The sequence below is a fragment of the Xiphophorus hellerii genome, chromosome 19 (assembly GCF_003331165.1).
Source record: "Xiphophorus hellerii strain 12219 chromosome 19, Xiphophorus_hellerii-4.1, whole genome shotgun sequence".
NCBI lineage: Eukaryota > Metazoa > Chordata > Actinopteri > Cyprinodontiformes > Poeciliidae > Xiphophorus > Xiphophorus hellerii.
Window position 1 is genome coordinate 13,278,161 of NC_045690.1, and position 20,934 is coordinate 13,299,094.

Consider the following 20,934-nt stretch of genomic DNA (forward strand, 5'->3'; position numbering starts at 1 on the left):
AATGCATCTCATCCCAATACAACCACTTCTGTCTCTGACTACACGTCCAGACTCACTTCTCTACAGAAGCTGTAGTCAATTGGTTGTGCTTTTTGTTTTTATCAACTTCCTTCATATTGTTACACAAAAGAAGGCAGTATTGTCTTGTGTCAATACTGAAAAAAACCCTGTTAATTAATCCATAAACTGTTCAGATCAGATTAAATAAACTTTATTGTCTCCAATGGATAATTTGCTTTGCAGACAGCAAAAACAACTGTAGATAATATTCAAAAAAGTTTACAGAAGTCCATACTTCTGATACTGCGTGACATTAACGTTTTTCTGTGCAAGCAGGTCACCTTGGGGATGCAAACCGCTCACATGGAAGTTTCATTGCAGTCGGATTCAATTAGTAGTATGAACGACAACAGAAAAAAAAACAAAAACAGATTTTATTAAAAATTGGAATTGAGCATCAAGACCTGCTGTGGGAATGTAGCCAAAATCAGCAGATAATATCCATCTATCCGTCCATCCTTCCAGTTAGATAGGAGGTAATGGCTCCAGTGGAGAAGTAAAAACATCCCTCTTCCCAGAAACACTTCCAAGCTTATTGCAGGTGGTCTCAACATATTAAAATAATTTTAAGGAGATGGTAGAAAGGATTTTTTTGCTATATATTATAGTAAAAGGATGACTTTCCTCTCCCCCAGCTGTTTTTGCACACTGCTGTCAAACTTTCAAAAAGAATCCTGCTGCATTTGTCCCATATTTACAAGAAAAATTTGGTAATATTTGGAACTAAAGAGCTGTCAGCACTCTCATTAAGGTATGAGTGTTTGAAAACTGTGGATGAAAACTGTGGATGGAAAGATATATGCAGCATGTCAGCAGACCACATCCTCAGTTAGTATAGTGCTCCTCTGTGAACAGTAATATGGTAAAAGGTATATTCTGCAAAATGTTTACTTTGTAAACTAATACAAAATATATTTGTTTATTAACAATATATCAACATTGCAAAGTTAATTAATAATGGCAATAAATTCAATGTTACATTACGTTAGCAGATATGCTAAAATAAATGAGATCATCTATTTTTTTAATTTTTGTGTTAATGCTGTATGAAGCAGTAAGATTATTATTCAGTTATATCAGGCATTTTTTGTCATTTCATTATATGTTAACTTTACTTAAAATAAACTTACGACCAGTCAGTTGTTATTTTTGCCACACCAGATGGTCAGAGCCATGTAGAAAGACGATATTCACTTCTCCTTAGCTTAAAGACTGATGGACTCTCAAAACAATGAATCACTTTGAAGGCAAAGGAAGAGTTATGGTGGTAGGAGAACATTACCTTGCTATGAACATAATGAGACATATTTAAAACAGCAATCATCCCTTCCTTTGAACTCTGGGTCACAGAACGGAATCAATCCCTCAGGTTATTGAAAAGAAAGGCCTCATGTGTGAGGAAGCTAGCATATTAACCAAGGTCACATATTCAGTCTGCATGCAGAATGGATGTTCTCTTAGAATTGCTGAGTGCGATTAAATCTTTGGCTTAGAATCACATTCAGACTCTAAATCATCGGTCAGGTCATTAAGTGAGCTTCAGGTCTTCTCTGAACTGTTTCTTTCAATTGAATTAGAGCATTATTCTGTATAATATGGTTTGGAGATTAGCACTTCATACAGTCACCATAATTGGTTTAGAATGAACAGGCAAAGAAGGGCGCTGGAAGGAGACATTTCTGTGGGTAATAACACGTCTGCAGTGTGTGGATTGAAATATCTTATTTTTGAGAGATTTTTTAGGGTTTATACATGCAATAAAAAGGCTACAGTTACTGTATAATGTATAGAAAATAAATTATTTAATGTGTGGCATAGACTAAATTCTCTAAAATGCATTATTATACTGTTAAAAATGTATCAGCACTACAGCAGAAGGTAATGTCTACAGTCTTACCGATCTCCACTCTTTGGTGGATGTTGCAATCAGTTCCAAGGAAAATAAATGCTGCTGTTTTGCAATCACCAGTCAATAGTTGCATTGTGCCAAGGTATATCTACTTCCCAAGCTGCATGTTTTTAAAAATATTTTAAATATGCTCTACAAAATATTCAGAAATGAGTGGATTTTTGTGAATAATTTGGATTTACGTTCCACAGAAAAATCTGCCAGTATCTGTCCAAAGAGTATGAATACTTTTATAATTCATTGTAATGTCTGCTTAAAGGAAAAGAAAAGACAGCTATGCATAGCAAGAAACTCATTAAGGCACTAATACCAACGCAATATTGACTTGTATATTTAAACACTGCAACAAAAAAAGGCCCAATTCAGTGAAGACCAGCAAATCCCTGTTAGGTAAATAAGTCAAAAAGATTAAACAGTTTTATTACTTTGCAGATGCTCTTATTTAGCAACCAGTTCTTAGAACAGTGAAGATTTTGCTGTGTTTGTGGGCAAAACCTACTCCTGTGAGTAATTTCTTCACTTTGTGTGTAAGCTAATGATTTAAACACTGCTGTGCCTTCGTGCTCTGCTGGATTGGAAAAGCATGGTGACATATACATTTACGCATGAAGATAAATCTTTGCAGAGGGAGCAGACATCAAGAGGAACAGAGAGCTTGGTGATCATGAACTGACATGACCTCCTGTGCTGCTGCATTCCTATAAAGCCCTTAAGCAATTTATGAGTGCGGAGTGACCAAACCACCTCCTCCTTCCACAGATACCTACTACAACCTCACAGATCACCACTGAATTTTCAGCATCAGACAGTCCAACCTGTGGCCTGGTGGCCAACACTACAGAGGTCTTTGGGTCGAAAAGAATCAATATTTGACCAGGTTGGCATTGTCATCTGTTTGTTTCTTAAGGGCTTCACTCTTGCAGGTATGACATTTGAGATGTCCCCAGTACGAACTGCCAGACAGACAGAATGTGAAATATGTGATATATAAAATGTTGCAATATTGAACATTCAGTTAGATGAACTTACAGCCCGAGGACAGCCATTTCAATTATTCAGGGGAATGTAATTACAAACCTCAGCATCCAGTGCAGTGCAGTTTTGCCACAAGCAAAGATCATCCAGGGTCTGTTTTTATTGATATTCTCATTTTGCCCGAGTCAGGGATTTCAGCAATTCTACACCACAGATCTGCCGAACACAATTAGAGCAGTGCCTCCCAGGAGGAGCCGGCCACATAGAGGGGCCGGATAACAAGCCGGTGCTGAATTAGTAATTTGGTAAATAAAACACTGGCTGGATGAAAATCCCTATATGCCAAACCCTGGAGTCACAGAATTCAAGCTGAGAGATTCACTGGAAAAACATGCTCTGCATGTTATTTATCTCTGGTTGCTGAGGTAACAAAAATGTGGATGAAAAAATTCACTGCTTTCACCTTTGTACCTTATGCTGACGATGTGAAATGCATTTTATTTGTAGAAATTTACGAGGGTTAAGTAGGCAGATCATTTCAGTGTCTGGTTTTAGTTCTATTCTTCACTAAGCCTGACATGTTTGTCCTAAAAACAACAAACTGTTGCTTTCTGTTCTATAAGCCTGAATCATTTGTAGAAATTTGACCCTTTATCCGATGGTTAATGGAAATGCAGCTCCAAACTGTTATCTTCATTGCATGTGTATAGATGCATTTGGATGATTTTGAACTGTGTGGCATAATGCTGAATAATTTCATCTTGAAGAAAAAAAGCACACTCACCTGAACCAGCAATCACCCTTAAATCATTGTTGATTAGCTCCTAAAGCTAATAATTTAGTCTTAGTAATGGTAATTACAAAAAGGAAGGTCAAATCTCTGGACTAAGTGTCTGTGTTAGCTTCTAGTGGGTATTATTCTTTAAAGGAAGCAAATGAATTAATGCAAAATCATAAAGTAACACATGTCCTTGGTTTGGATGTTGCTTTCTTTAAATCACCTCCCATAAGTGCTCCCCTTGTTTTTCCTCCATTAACACAAATAAAGCCATATTGTGCAGCCATGCATGAATATATAATCTTACTTTTATACCTTCAGTGAGTGCTTTGGTTGATTCAAGGCATCATAAATGTGCATGTAATCCAGGTGATGTTAACGATAGGCCTTGAGAGCTTCAGCGCAGCACAAAGTATGAAATCTGAGCCATAAAGGCCATAAAGAGTCTCCAATATGCAGCTTATGTCTGCACTCACTTTCAGAAGCCCATGCTTCTCTTTTCACTTTGCTAGCAGTGGCAGTGGAGATGAAATAGTGGCCCCCAGAAAGCCATTTGGCACCTAATTGAGCAATCCTATTACTTTTCTCTCCCTTTAGAGTGTGACTTTCATTGCTTCATGGTGGATGGTTGGAAGCAGGTGTAAATGATTGTCCTACAGTAGGTGTATGTGTGTTTAAGTAACTTTGTTGTGATAGCCTGTGTGTGTTTTTTTTTCTGTCCATCCATGTGGACCCCCATCACCTCTTCTCACCTGAGCCGCCACAAATATTAAACATTGATTGGGTTTAGAGATGGAGCACATTCGCCAGAGACAACTCAATATTAACTCCCCAGGTGGCTCACTGAGGACTGACTTGCTATTTATGACCACAGACTTGCGGTGAAGAAAACAGAAAGTGAATCTTGTTCTGCTTTTTCATGGCTCTTCTAAAATGTTGCCTTTGAGGTGAGACTGGAGATCTTGAAAGGTTCTTCATTGATTTTCTTTATTGCTCACTTGTCATTATAGACAATGCAATGTCGCAATGTTGTAAAATTATCTGGCTAAAAACTACTTTTTCAAATATATATGAAAAAGTATACAGCAAAATAGTAAGAAAATCAACTTTACATTATCTAAAATACAAAAAAGCAGGGAAAGCAGACTCCAATGCAAATCCAAGATATTTTTCATGTACTTTCTAACCCTTGAATATTTTTTAAAGGGTGTCTTTTATGTAATTGCCACATATACCCTAATAATCCAAGTGAAAAGCACTGTCTAGAGAGCAAAAAAATACTTCTTGACATGATGAACTTCCTAATTCATCAAGACTTTACTCCCTCAGTGTATAAATGATGTGCTTCGTTTATTGGATTCTGATTTTAGGGCGTCTTCGATTCAATTTTCTGATTTGGAAACAAGAAATGACTGTTTCCTGTCTAAACAAAACAACCCATTAGTCTCTGGTTTTCTTTCTGGATTTTTGTCTGATTCATTGTGTCAACCCCCTTTAACAATGTTGTGATGGGGATTTGTATTTTTGGGAAAGCTTACATGTTTATTTCCTCTTTTATCTCATGAAATACTCATCAGTTTGGTAAAATGTACATACTTTTTCACATGATGGTTAGTGTGTTCTCTTCTAGTTGAATCAAGCCGTTTTAGCTTGTAATTTCTTTTGAAAATTTAAATGACAAGTGATTAGTTCAATATTCCTTCACAGGATTTCCATAATTAGTGTCCCTGACTAGAATTTTATTTTAGTCCTTTCTAGTCAAAGATATGCAGAGACATTCTCATAGAGATGATTAAATAATCTTCAATCAGTATTTAGCCAGCAGGGTGGCATCTGGGAATTGGGAAAGGAATCTCAAGGGGAGAAATCTTCCTTGGTGGGATGATCTACACTTCAGCTTTGTGTGTGTGCATGATGGCGTTTTGACTTGCTGCATTTATGTACCTCATTTTTCTCTCGCTAAGTTGTCATCGCTCTGACAGATTAGGTGAAACTGTGAAACTGTTCTCATGTGGGTCTTTAACTTGGTTTCACCTAACAGTGTTAGAAAATAAGATAAAACCATTTTTAGTGAATCTCGTAAAAATGGCAAATGACCTATACTTGTATTGTGCTCTGTCTAGTTCAGAAGACTAAATTGAACACTTCATACACTCCCTTCAGTCATTCGCCCATTCACACACACATTCCCATGCAGATAGTAGGAAACCACAGCTGACCTGGGCAGACTGACAGAAGTGTAAATGGAAGACAACTAGGTCCCTATGAATAAAATATTTGTCTTTTTAGCAATTTTACAAGATAGAGGTAAGAACATTAAGGATGCACACTGGTTCCCTAACTTCAGCAAAACCTATCTTCAAAAATCCTGCAATGTCCCGTACATTGCAGGATTTTTGAAGATAGGTTTTGTTTGCAGGGTACAAGCAGTTAATATCTTATTGTTGAAACAGTATATTGATATTTTCTCCACTTTCAACACTAACATGTTGTGTCTTTTAAAACTACTTCACTCTGAGATAGTTACATAAAATTTTATTTTATCTGTCTTTTCTTTTATTATTTTCTTGTAGACTTTTTTATTGAACAAAGCATACATCTTAACATGTTCTTAAAGTACATTACAGTGAATGGTCACCCTTGCTGATTATTGAGCATAGAGATGAGTCCACGATTGGCAGCAACATTTATTCTGACACATAATTTCTTTTCGCTCTACCTTGAGATTCTTTTGTCACCTAACAAAAACATTTGTTTGTAAATGTTAACAATTTTCCCCTTAAACCTGTCATTCAGAACAAGTCTAGCCTAAATATTCTTTTCATATATTAATTATCTAAATGCCGAAAGCTGACTTTCAGAGAACATTTGAAACTAAAATGACCAAGATGAGAGTTTCTACACAGATTTATATAGTTTAAGATACTCCACAACAATTTATGCCATGTTCTGGAACGAAATGGATAACAGAATTTGATTTATACATCAAGAAACTGTTAATGATTGGAATCCTTAATGTTTGTTATTTAGGATGCAACATTTAATTTGAGGACAGAACAGTTGAACAAATTGTGGTTACAGTGTCTGATAAAAGTTTTCTAAAAAGCAAAGTATTATGGCTTCAATTATTGCTATCTTATTTCTTTTTATAGTTCTTTTACTTTCAGCAAACAAGCCTTAGTTGTCAGTTTCTTTCACACGGTCTTTGCTGATGCCTCAGGTCCAACCTCTACTTTTCATTCTGACTTCTTTGTAAATAACTGCCTACTGCCAATGTGATAACTGTTTTAAAGATTTTATAAATAATCTAAACCATTTGCCTAAACCATTGTGGCATTTTTGTTTTTTGTGACACTTTGTTTTGAGATAGTAGTACGTTTTGTTCTCAGCCTCTGGGACCAACTAATGTGGATTTAAATAAAGAACCCAAGAGAGTTTTCCACTTTGAGGGAGATATTAGCTGTTTACGTAATTTTGTGCAAAGCTGTACTTTAAGGAATCCTGAACTGTCCCTTTCAGTTTACCACAGATGACTCCGATTTGACTTTTTTCTCCATTTTATGAGTTTCTTTATCCCATTTAGAATGGCTTCTAATATCCAGCACAGAGCACACCTTACTGCATAATTCAACAGGCTTGATTGGTTTTAAATTTCCCCGGTTTACTTATTCTAATTTAATATGAAGTGAAATCCCAGTAATTCTGTAATACTCTGAATGGGAATGCTGGACCATGTTCATTTGACTGTGAATTTCAGAACAATGCAGAGCCACAGTGTGGATGAATGCTTTCACCTTCAATTTGTTTGAACAATATAAATGGTTTTGACTCAGCTCATTTCCTGTGCCTCCGGCTGCTAATGTCTTGATCCTCCCAAAGATAGCCTAGAACCTCTAATTATTCACAGTGCTATTGATGTATTAGCTCTCATTCTGTGATAGAGAAAAGACTGGATTTCTAAATTGAATTGTCACCTCCTCTCTCTCTGAAACATTAATGCTGTTGCTACAGCAAATATCCCCGTCTCTTCTGAACTAACTCATTTCATTAAATATAATCAATCCAAAGGGGTTGATGGCTGTGATTTATTGTCAGAGTTTTCAATGAATTTCAGAAATGCTGTGCTAAACACTTTTGGGCAAGCGACAGACTTCTTTGTTTTGACTGTAGGTCAAGCTTGTAGAGGGGCAGCGCTGGCTCCAGGGGACTCAACAGATTTGAGTCTTATCAGCCTCAGCAGCCTTCTTTATAGCCCACAGAGCATCTGAGGGCCGCAAGCCACCCACATGCTGAGTCTGCTGTACAAGTGTTCAACACCCAGAGCCAACAAGGATTTCCTTCTTCTAGAGCTTGGTGAAATTTATCCCAAAAACGCTGCAAGGAGCAAATAAAAATAGATTTTTGAATAACTAAAATGATTCTTTACCTCTCCAAGCTCTATAAATAATTACTTGGGAAACCCTTTGGCAGTTTGATGGCTTACTCCGAGCAAGCTTTTCCCCTTTGGACTTTATTTGTGATGCTTTTCTGTCTTAAAGCACTTTTACAAGCTCTTATACAAACCACTAACTGGTAGATTATAGGGAGTGTAGATTTCAGTCTATTTGTCCAAGAAAGCTTTGATACAGGGTTGGGAAGCCAGCAATAAAATTGCACCCAGTTATTTCAGCGTCTCAAGCTGCATATACAGCCTGTATTACATATTTGAGGGACCTCCAGACTGATGGTGAGGAAGTCTTCTAACCTCAGAGAACTTGATTGTTGATGGGATGTTCAAAATCCCATCGGAGACATGCAAAAACCTTGTTAGCAAAGATATTGATTGCTGTGATTGCAAATAAGGGCTCTGACACTGATTAATAAGAGGAGGCTGAATAATTTTGTAAAGTTTTCATCAAAAATCTTTTAAAAAAGGTACTTCTAATGGTATTAATCCCAGGAAAAAAAATTAAAAAACAAAAAAAAACATGAAATATACAATAACATTTGGCATTACTGTATCTAATTTTATGTTAATAGTACTCTAAAAATATGGTTAAAACTTCCCCAATTTTTTCCCAGTAATATACCACAGAAACATAAACTTTACCGCACATTTAAACTTGACTGCATGCCTGCTGCTTGCATAAATGTTACTGCACACACACACACACACACACACATGTGGGCAACCATCATAAATGAGAGCCCAAACAGAACAGACCATTAGTGGAAGGACGGGGAATATGCCCAGTGGTCGAGCCATCTTTGCTTATCATGTAGGTGAAAACCCAATTTGCAGTTTGGTTCAATGGCTTTGAGTGCATTTTGGGACATCAATTACTTCAACTACTTGCTTAAAGGCTGTAATTGCAGTGGGACAGGAGACGATGTTTATTCATGCGGTCATGTATTGACAACCTTTTACCTGTGTGCATCTCTCCTGAATATTTATCTGCTCACATCCCCCAGAATCAATCTGCAGATTTATAGAAATTGTCAAACCCAGACTAGACTGAATTCATAGATGCAGCCTTCCTTACATTTGTACTTTTTCTAATACTTTGTGTGTATAATTAACTCCACACTACTGAACCCACACACTCTCAAGGTTCTAATTTGAAAATATTAGACACACCCTGTGTAGTTTAGCTTTCATTTTTGTGGCACTATCTGTAAGGATTATCAGAAAAATAATCCACCTCTGAGAGGGAAAAAAAGTCGATGCTTTTAACAGATCAACACGCATCAAGTTCCTTCCAAAAGCCAGCCTGCCTGTGATCCCATGCTGGGAGTGATAATGGCTGAACATGGTCCTGTCTCTGGGAGTCAGCTGCTCTACTGAGCCAAACACAAGCCACTGATGGGGCCAAGGAGAGGGTGTATCCCTGTGTGGACAGTGGTCAATGGACTGGTGTTGACAGCTGAGTCGCTCATTGTTTGGGAACAAAACACTCGATCATCATGTGTGGTTTACCTCGGGTAACCTGACCCGACTGTATTGTCCTGAAACCACTCCTCCGACTTCAAATTAATCTGTGTGTGTTGGGAAGAGGAAATGTTGACAGACACGTTCCATTAACACAGCTTTGAAATAACGGCCAAAATAGCATACTTTTAGAGGTCAGTATTGCCCTCCTCAAAAATGCCGTCCAACTGAACCCTAAATTAAAAATGCAGGTCTGTTTGTAGGTGAAGCAGGGACATTTTTCTTTTTGCCTGATTTTAAACTTTCAATGTTAGAATATGATTACCAAATACATCATTAAAAATTATTGTGTTTTGCTGAAGCACTGAAAATGGACTTGTATTTCTGCAAGAATAGTTGTTAGATCCTTCATTCAGAATGACTCTTTGTCCATTTTTTATTATTATTATTATTTTGTCTGTGTTTTATTTATACATTGTGACTGAACTACCTGCAATTTTAAAGTTTGTTTACACTGATTAATACTTTTGAAGCTATTTTGTTGCCTAGGTGTTTTTGAAGGACAGCTTTAACATGGATCTCCCATATGGGGGTTTTGCCACATTAAACTAATTTGTGCCACAATTTAATGTATATATTGCTATTTTGTAAACAAATAAACAAACGGAAAAAACAATTTAAATTTCCTTGTAGTCAGATAGTGTATTAAATTATGGAAATAACTCTTGAAAAAAATGCTTACATTTAATGCATATGACATTTATTACTATATATTTTGGTTCTGATTTATGTTTGCATCTCTTTACTCTTAAAAAAATGATCTAGATGATACAGATATTATCACCACGGATAGATCTGTCTTTAAACAAAAAGTGTAAAAATAAAAAAGGCAGTTTTTTAGCCATCACATTACAATCTCAGTATTTTATGATGTTTACATCTGCTGCTAATTATACAACCCAGAAGAACAGAAGAAGGCCATCGCATGTAAATTTTCTTACATTTAAGAAAAAAAGATGTAAGCTGTGCTGCACATTTTACATCCAGTGTTTGACACACTTCATGTCAGCTGTTAAGTGGAGGCAAACATTCTGTGGCCAACTGTTATTTCCATCAGCCTCCTTTCTTTCTCCGAACAAGTGATGTGCAACTCCTTGGAGAGGCCAGAGCGGTTAAGGATCACTGCCAGGGAAATTGCTTTGCTCAGGTTGCCAGAAAACAGGCGTTTCATCTTCTGAACGGGGGAAGCAGCACAACTCACCATGGAAAGCAGATCAAAAGCTCGGGATCCAGTAAGGTGACAATAAAACTTTCTCAGATCCACATAGCTGACTGAAATCTGACTCAGGATCCTCAGAAGGTATGAAAAATATCTTTAAAATTCAGAATCAAAACACATGCAGTAAAGGTTCTGTAATGATTTTGGATTGTAGCAGAGAAATTTAGACATGAGGCGCACAGAAACCATGAAAGAAAACCTGGAGACAAATTTAGGAAGGGCTAGGGGAGTTCCCACCAGATGTGGGAGCATTAATTACTCCTAATCAAAGCCTGTGCCAAGCTGGTGACATGTGGGAGAAGCTCAAGGTCGTTATTCGAACACTCATGCCCCCAAGAACAAATGCTGTTGCTTGCGTTTTGTGTCTGAGGCACCACCCCAAAAGTATTTGAAGGTGCTATGCAGAGATGCTGTTTCAAAGCACGAAATTCACTCCAAGTTTAAAACAAACTGCTTATGAGAAATTTGTCATTATGCCTGATGTCACAGCGATTTAAGTGAAAATATTGTGCAAAGTGCACAGATTCATATGTTGATCTAGATCCCACTAGATGAAAAAATGAGTAAAAAAATAAACAAATTAAAAAAGATAAGTGGTTCACAAGTGAAGTAAGTGAAGCATTCAGCTGTGTGAGAGTTCTTGTTTCACTCTGTTAATGGTGCCACGGGTCTGTGGAGCCAGTGTTTTTTACAGCTCTAAGGGGATTACAGGTTGTTTGTTACGGTTGGTGTCTGGGTAATAGCGATAAGGCAGACAGGGCACGAAGCACATGTGCCAGTCGCTGCCAGGTGAGTCAAGATGACTTCAGGGGCAAAGGATGAGCAAAGTGACGCAGCTCGTTTCTTGTTGACAGTTTGTAAAAATTAATTAGGTTTTTTTTTTTTTTTTTTGCTATTGGCTTGCCATTTGTTTTCAGCATTTGTTTTATGTGATTTTTCTGAGATTAGCTAGTCAAAACAGAACTTGGTAAATTGTTTGTTCTCTGGTGCAAAACGAAAAGTTCTGCCTAAAAACAAGGAAGGAACCACATCATGTATATTTAATGCAAAATGTGCTATTTAAGATTCAGGCTTTACTGTTCACTCACTTGCATTTGCTATGTAAAAGTATTTTGCAAAAGTGTTCATATTTTATAGGATTAAGATACTGGAATTAATCTTTCTTGACAACCTTCTAGTACTTGCGTTTTCACCACTCTTAACAGAAACACGTTTTAACACAGGCAATGCTGATTTTTGCTAAACAATTTGAAAACCATATAACGTTTCCCTTTCACTTAGTACTTCTGTGCTACTTCCTGTCGGTCTATAGCATAATATCTAAAACTTGTTTATATTACAAGTTATGATTGTAATGTGACAGTGTGAGAAATTTCACAGAGGTATGAATACATTTGTAAGGTACTTTACCTCAGCATGGATCAGTTAAAAAACATGTGATTGTTTCAATTTTTGCATAGTGTGATTAGTGTTTTACCTTCACTAGCTCAGCTGAGAAGAGGGGCAGATAGATGGGGAGTGGTGGTGACTGTCATCATTGCCGCCTGTCTTCTCACCTGCTCCCTGGGGGACATCGTATCATTGGGCTCTCTCCCTGTGCTAATAGCTCTGTCAGGGCTAGCAATGTACCTTTCGAAGGTAATGTTTCCCACTGCAGTTTAGCTTTCCTTGTCCCAAGCCCTGCAAGAATTACAGGAGAGCGCTGATGTGGGGAATTTCTCCCAACAGGATCCAATTTCTTTCACCTTGACAGAATTATGAATGATTCATGCAGCACAAGTCAATCATTCCTCTGCATGCATTGAAAGAAGCGTGTGTGTGTTTGGATGCACTGCACAACCATTCGTGCAGTGTGGCCTCACAGTTTTTATGCTGAGCACAAAACTGTGAAGCATTTACAACAAATGCTAACCATTCAAAATTCACAGCTCATCCTACTGAAACCCCTCTGAAATCTAGCAAATTGTTTTACGTGTGCAAATGTTATCATCTTTTTAGAGTACATAAAGACTACAGTTCATTTTCACCTCACACTGACCCTTCAGGCATGGCAGGGAGGGCTTTAAAGTCTCCTCAGCTACCTCCGTTAGGCTTGACTGAGTAAAGAGGGCGCGCTGTCTTTGACTGCTCAGCCTGTGGATTACTCCTCAATATGGGATTACGCTCCAATGAATGAGTGCAGACACAATACTGGCAGCTCAGCTTTGAAATATACAATAGAGATTTAGCTATCGAGCTGAAATTCAGTATCTGATGATCTGTATCAGATGGCATAGATCAGATCCTGTTTACTGTCTCTCACACTTGAGTCTTCATCTTTCAAGAAACCCTCTTAATGAGATGTCACATCTCTGGGATTTACAATCCTGATGCAGGGATCTTGTCTTTATAGTGTTGTTCCCTGAATAAAGTTATTTGTGGATGCTTGAAATGTTGGTTGAAATTATAGTGACCAGTATGGAACTTGGATTGTCTGATGCGGTGAAGACATAGTTATTGTGAGGTGATTCAAATTGGAAAACTCTGGTATCTATTTGTTCTTGCTACCTGTCTAATGCAAACTGAATTAGATGTTCAGAACCAAAATGTCAAAATATCACCCAGGTTGGACATATCACATTTCATCCAAATCGCTTCTTAACTTCTGAACTTGGGTAGGATGTATCAGAGCTAAAAGTTGTAGTCTGAACAATCATATTAATAAGGCCATCATGGTCATTAGTAGGTTTGATAAGGTCAAATAAGTCACTGACTCTACCTTCATTCAGTTCAATGTTTGGGTTGTCAATGATTCAGGGTAAAGGTGAAACTCCACCCCAAGTCTTTTGCAACCTTCAGCAAGTTTTCTTCCAGGACTGATCGCATCTGGAACAGCAGGAACTGTTTAGAAGTGGGAACTAAAAGAACTGCGTCAGATGTTTGTTAGATGTTTTGAAAACTATTTGGGCGACTGTGGCTCAGTGGGTGTAGCAGTTGTCTTGAAATCTGAAGGTTGTGGCTTTGATTCAAGCTTCTTCCTGCCACATGTTGATATGCCCCTGGAAAAGGGACTTAACTCTGCACATTAATGGGTGCAATTCAGTGAATGTGGATCTAGAGTGAGGAGCTGTGTGGTCAGAAAGGCTCTATGTAAATTCAGTCAATTTATTATTCTGCATCCATCTCAGAATTGTCTTACTTTGTTTTCTGCAGAAACATTCAGTGAAGCTTGTGGTTGTAATGTGACAAAAATATAAAAAGTTTGAGGTGTTATTATATTTCTGTTAATCTTCGTTTCGTTCTTGGTCATAGCATTTAAAGTAAAGGTATTTTGCCAAACACACATTATAGAATGGGTTCATATTGAATCCATGCTCTATAAGAGAACAGCATGGATTTTTCTTTGTGTACATGCTTAGAACATTGCTGAAAGCATTACAACATAACTCATTCTTCACTGAGGCTATCCAAGTGGTGGCCTCAACTGTGAAGCTTGTTTGCTCAAATCTAAGCATATTTTTGAAGCCTGTGTGTATATTTTTCATCATTTTAAAAGGTACTATTTATAAAGGAACTATATTGAGTCTTTAAACCTGCACAGTGACAGGCTTATACATTATCTATGGTTGTCAGTTTATTAGAGAAAGCTGAGCACGTTCCACCACTTTCTTTGTGCTGTCTGAGATGAAATGGATATTGATCATTCCATCACATTTTGCGTTCAGTTGGTGCATTTGACGAAATGTTGATGCTCCTGTTAAGTGAACTGCTGACTGCCGCTCTCTACTTCAGATAAAATGGGAAAAGAAATTATGTCAGTAAAAATCGTTGCTCATCATTCTGCCTGAACATAAACCTTAAGGTAAAAGTGACAATGCTACCTGCCTCACATGCTGAATGTGTATGACAAACATTAATTGTATCACGAAAAGCATGAATGTTTCAAATGATTTGAGATTTGATGTTCAATTATTCAGGATATAGGTACAGATCTGAAGGTGAAAAGTCATGTGTGTGTAACTCTGTGACCAGGAAATAATGAGAGAGCAAAGTGGGTCAAGGACAGAGATTTTGAATATGGGTCAACTGTCAAACATCACAGAGGACTTGCTAGAAATCGTTAATCGTGTGGTTAAATAGTTGGAGCGCTTTCCTGTCTTTCTTCTTTCATGTATTCATTTTTCAGCCCCCGCTGCTGTCTTAATCTTAGATCTAAATGTAGTTCTCTGCAGTTTATGACCCACACTCTTCATGCTCCTTCATCCTTTAAACCACTTCAGCGGATTTCAGAACCATTTTGATCTGGACTTTATTACTCATGATATGCCCTTTCAAGAAGATGGAGGGGAAAAAAAGACAATCTATTAATTGTGTGTGTAAAAAATAATGAGGAGGAGCAGAGTTATTGGTCCAGGAGGGTTCTAAGCCTCCTTGGAAGTATCCATGTTTAAAGCCAAATATAAAGGATTTTGTGGGGCAACTTAAAATCTAATAATTCTGAGAGAATGAACATCTGCCTCTCGAATATTCAGCAAATTAAATCAGATTTGATCTCTTTTCTTTCTATGTTCAAAGAATACAAAGCCTCATTTGTTGCTTTGCAAAAATATTCATACCCCTTAAAAGTTTTCACATTTTGTCTAAATGTATTCCTGTTTCATGTGAAAAAACAACACAAAAGAGTGTGAAATGATATAAAGTGATATAAAATCACACACTGTTTGTTTTTACAAATAAAAATGTGCAACATGCATAGTATGCTTTTGTACTCACCCTTCTACTCTGATATGCCTAAAAAATCCATTACACTCACCCAACTCCCTTCAGAAGTCACTTTTTAGAAGTAGTGGTGTGGTTATCAGAGAAGATTACAGTCTCATAAAGACCAAGGAACATGGACATGTTGGGAATAAAGTTGTAGTGAAGTTTGAAATAGCATAAAAATTGTGAAATATCCCAAAATTTTTACATCTCGCTAATCACTGTTTTTGTTGTATTGTGATGGTGCAGCCCCAACCCTTCCCCTGATAGTAAAACACACACCCCTACACACCCCCGCACACATAAATTAAATTACATGTCCCGATCTTTATGAAAGCTAGATTTCCCTACACACTCACCTCTCTCTGTTTGTAGTCTGTACCCTGCAGGCCTTGATGCTCAATTCCAATTTTTTTGTGAAATCCGATGGGTTTTGCACAGTTCACATTTCCAAATACATGCAACTAGTATGTGATCTTTTGTGTGAATGGCAAACAACCTAAAAGTGTCCCGCATGCGCAGTGGAGGAAGCAGTAATGCCACACGTAGCGAACATGCTCAGTGTTGACAGGAGTAAACATGGATGATAATGGAGGAGCATATCTTGCCATTTTGAAGTTGTTGTCCAGCACATTAACAACTTAATCTGCATTATCGTCTGCCTTGATTCTTGTTTTTATTCTCGCTTCTGCGTATCAGGATGCAGAGGAGTGACATACAAGTTGTATGCCGTACAGACATAAGTCGCATGAAAAGATCAGCTGCATATTTCATCTAGGACAACATATCCAAGTGGCCTGGATTGGATTTGTAAAAATCCGATCGGTGTTGTTCAGACTCATGAACAAATATAAATGCAAAACAAATCTAATTTGGGTCACTTCAGGCTGCAGTGTGAACGTAGCATTAGAGATGCTCATATACATTTTACTCACATTTACGTTTAACCGAACAGACGTGTAGCTCTGTGTGGTCTGCATTACTTATTACAGAAGCGGAGTATTCCTCTGTCAACAATTTTGATTGTAAATAGTTTTATTTGAAAACAGGAGCTTGAAAATGGAAGCAGAAACTTCATATTAATTGTGTTGTCAGAGTTTTTTTATTAAGTAAAATTCATGAGTAATTGTTGGTTCATTTGATTGTGGGGTTAAGGTTTTATAAGAAAAGCCCCGGACCCTGCTGGAGTTAGTCTGGACTGGTTTCAGAGGAGGTCACACTGATGCGTAGCACTCTCAAGAAAAATACTCTGGTGTGAGAGTCATAAATATTGAATTGTCCAACTGACACTAGGTAACTGATTAGAGTTGATGGGAACAGATGGAGCTGAATGCAGGACAATCCTAGTGGAAAAACTGTTGGAGAGCAGAAAACTTGAGACGGGTGCAGAGCTTCACCGACAGCTCTAATCTCAGCAGAGAGGGAGTTCTGTAAGGTTCTCACTTGGGGGGGTTGGATACACTCCACATTTTTCAAATTTCCATTTGTAAACAGCTATGCAGTAATTTCTGTTAGTCTATCCTGTAATATCTTTGTAAATAAACAAACATTTTAAGTAGATTAAAACAAAATGTAAAAAAAAAAAAAATGTTTCCAAGGCACTATAATACAAGATAAATTTCCAGCTTTGCTCCAATGGTTTTACTCTGCAGCGCCCGACTTCTTGGTATCTGTCTCTTCCTTTTGCTCTAGTTCCACTCTTGCGGTTCTCTTGCATCATCAACTAAATCCTCATTATCACATCACAATGCAACTTTTATGAAGTCTAGGAATCTAATTGCATATTTTGTTTGTTTAATAAGCCTACAGACTGAAGCAACAAAGGCAGAGATAGATTATAAGAAGTATTCCACACTGATGCAAAAATGTTACGGACTAATGATCTGTTATATATTTAAATTATCTTTGATTTTTATCAAAGTTCCAATTTTGGTGTTGGCCTCTGTGAACAGAGAAGCTCTAAAGGAACACAGCATGTTTTAAGATTTGGCTTTGCAGAAACTGAAGGTAACAGCTGTGACAGTTGTGTGCCAAACAACCTTATTTAAACACCTATAAAGTGCAAAGCAGCATGCCAGCAGAATTAACTCATCGTAGCAGCATTTTTTGAAGCCATTGTTCATCTAACAAAAGCAATTCCAACCAACTTCTGGAATACATGCATAAAAAATCAACTGAAATGCTGACATTTCAAATTATTTGCACACTTTTTTTTATTGAGATAAACAATGTTGCCTGATGTAATGAGTACTAATATTTTCCTTTGTATGGATTTTGCTTTGTCTTATGTTGTTTTTCATATACACTGAATCCCCAAAGGCCTCGTGGGAAGCAGTATGGATGCTCAGTGATTTTTCCTAGTGAAATAATGTGAAATTGAATTGCTTTGGAACTGAATTGAATATATGAAGAAGGCTTCTGTTTGCAAACAGTATTTTCAAATAAGGGTCTCAATCCGAGATTCCTCCAACTGGCTGTCGGTTCATTTAATTTCTAGGAATTGGATTTGAAAATAGTATTCATATCTGCAGAATTGAATTTATGGCATCTGGGAAGACTTTGTTTGACAGTCGGGTTTCCCTATGTTGTCCCACGTAAAGGTACAAAGACAGTATATCAAATCAGTTTGTTTTTCTGTAAGCCTAAGAAACAGATTGCCATTTGGCATTTTTTTCCCATCTGACAGTAAAAGAAAATCAACCTGTGAAGCACATTAAAGCATAGCAGCTTAAATTTCCTGTACTGTAATGATGTTGTACATGAGCACCTCGGGCGCAGCTTAACTTCAGCCCAGACAGAGAAGGTTGAGTTTAAGCTCATCACCCAGTTGTTGATATTAATGAGTGGAGGATGACTTCATCTGTCATCCTCCATTTTGTGTGTGTCACCTTCCATCCATAAAACAATCAGTCAGGTACACTTGTAGGGCAGTGGGTTCTACCCACACAGTGGCAGTGTGTGTGCTTTTTTTTTTTTTTAAATGGCTTCCCATTATTCATTTCCACACATTAACACATTATTTCTCCCACTGACACACTACCCCATTTATTTTAGATTAATACTGAAAACGCTACAGGTCAGAGTGATGTGTGGACTGCCAATGAGGCACACAGCAAGAGGTGCTTTGTACTGACAAGACAGTTGTCTCCACCCGGTGGCCGCTTTTGGAAATTGAAAGCACACGTTTGACAAAAATACATTTTGAATGTGAATATTGTTTCCATATTGTTGCATAATTTTACTGAAGTTAGCAGTCAGTGCCACTTCTTATATTCTCTCTCTTCCTCCCTTCTTTGTCTTCTGGTCTTCCTTTGTTTCCCTCCCTTGATGTCTGAGTCCTATTCCTTCAACCCACTCGGGTGTGCCTAATGAACAGCATTTATCAAAGCCCTTTTCCTTTGATCAGAGCAAAGCCACTGTGCAAAGCTTTCCTCTCCCCACTGTAATGCGACTGTGGACACTCCCTGTAAAAGTCGCCGCATTCACAGGTCCCGTTTCCTCAAACAAAACAAGGATTTGCTTTCGCACAAGTCATTAGACGAGTGGCCCCTGCTTGTAATGAGCCTTCTTCAGTATGGAGCTTGTTACTCTGTGATGGATTGCATCTCCACATTGCTGGCTGTGTGAGGTGCATCAAGGTCCTAAAACAAATATGTACAGAATAGGTCACAGCAACTTAGAGTTTCAGCATGGTTTTGTCTTACCTAATGAAATCTGTTGCATAAAATATCTACCTGCCCGTAGGCGTTGTGTTCAATGCTGTTGTCCAAGGAGCAATTTAAACCAATTGCTGTGCCATCCACAGATTTTTCAAGAAGTGCAATATGAGATAGAAGAAAATATTCCTGTAACCCAGTGCAATTGAAACACTGCACCTTGATTGTAGACTAACTCTCATCTAAACCATCAACTACGTCCAACATGATCACTAATCAAGCTGCAAAGAGACAGTGTTAGAAGTGGAACAGGTAGAAAGTGTTTGGTTCGAGTTGAATTCTCTTGGCTGTATTATTTATACTGTTTTACATATTTTGTTGGCCTATTAACTTTTTGATTTTGAGTTTTGTAGATATATTCTCTATTTCCATTTTCTGTTCTATGGTATGTTTTATGTTGCCTTTTTAGCTTTAACAAACTGCATTCCTGTTTCCAATTAGTTTTGCCTTCTGCTTTTGAGTCTCGACCACTTTCTATTTTATTATTAGGACATAATGCACACAGTCTTATCTTCATCTACCTATCCATTGCACTCCACTTATCAGAGATGGGACCTCAGATCAAGATAGAAACAGACATCCCCTTCCTCAATGACACTTTTTAACTCATTTTGGGGGATCCTGAAATACTCCCAGGTTAGAAAGGATGTATAGTCCCTCCAGCAGGTTCTGAGTTTGCCCTATGGACTCGTTTCAATTAGATATGCCTTTCAGTCCTCCAAATGGGAAGTGCTTATGATTCATCCTTTGTCAGATTCCTTAGCCATCTCATTTGGTGCCTTTTGTAGCAGAAGAGGGGCTCACTTACAAAGTCACAGTGGATTAGGCTGGAATCTTGTTCTTTTGGTTAAGACAATAGCTGAGGGTTGTGAATGTCGACAGATCAATTTAATCTGTAACAGTGGTCTCAAACTGCATTCCTTGAGGGTCAGAGTCCTGCAACTTTTAGATGTGTCCCATGTCCTACACACTTGAATGGTGAAACTGCCTCAATAGCATGCAGTCAAGCTCGGCAGAGTTTTGCTAATGAACTAATATTGAAGCCAGTTGAGCTGAAGCAGAGAGACATCTAAAGGTTTCAGGAGACTGAAGACAGGAGTGTGAGACCACTGATGTAGAGATTAGTTGTTTGGCTCAGGTCTGTCTTCACTCCTAAAGATACCACAACAGATCAGAGCAGTCTCTGTATTATTGCAAATGAGGCCCCAGTCCCAAACCAAACACTCTCCTGTCTATGACTACACCTTGAAATTATCTCTGTGAATCTCTCTTTTAAAGTAAGCACCTTGATTTCTCTATAAATATAAATACACCGTTGAAGTCTCTGCTTCTATGTAATGTATTTGTACTTCTGACATAAAGCATAATTCACTTTTGTCACATTTTTACAGAGCATCAACGCTATTTACAAAGAGTAGATTATAGATATTGCATTCTGCTTGTGAGCTAGCATAGCACCTAAAGTCTGCATGTGTTCTTAAAGCACATCAACATTGATGTCTGCTTAATGACTCCTTGCTCTTGCAAACCATGTTTCTAAAGGGTAAAAACATAAATCTAGATTTTTTT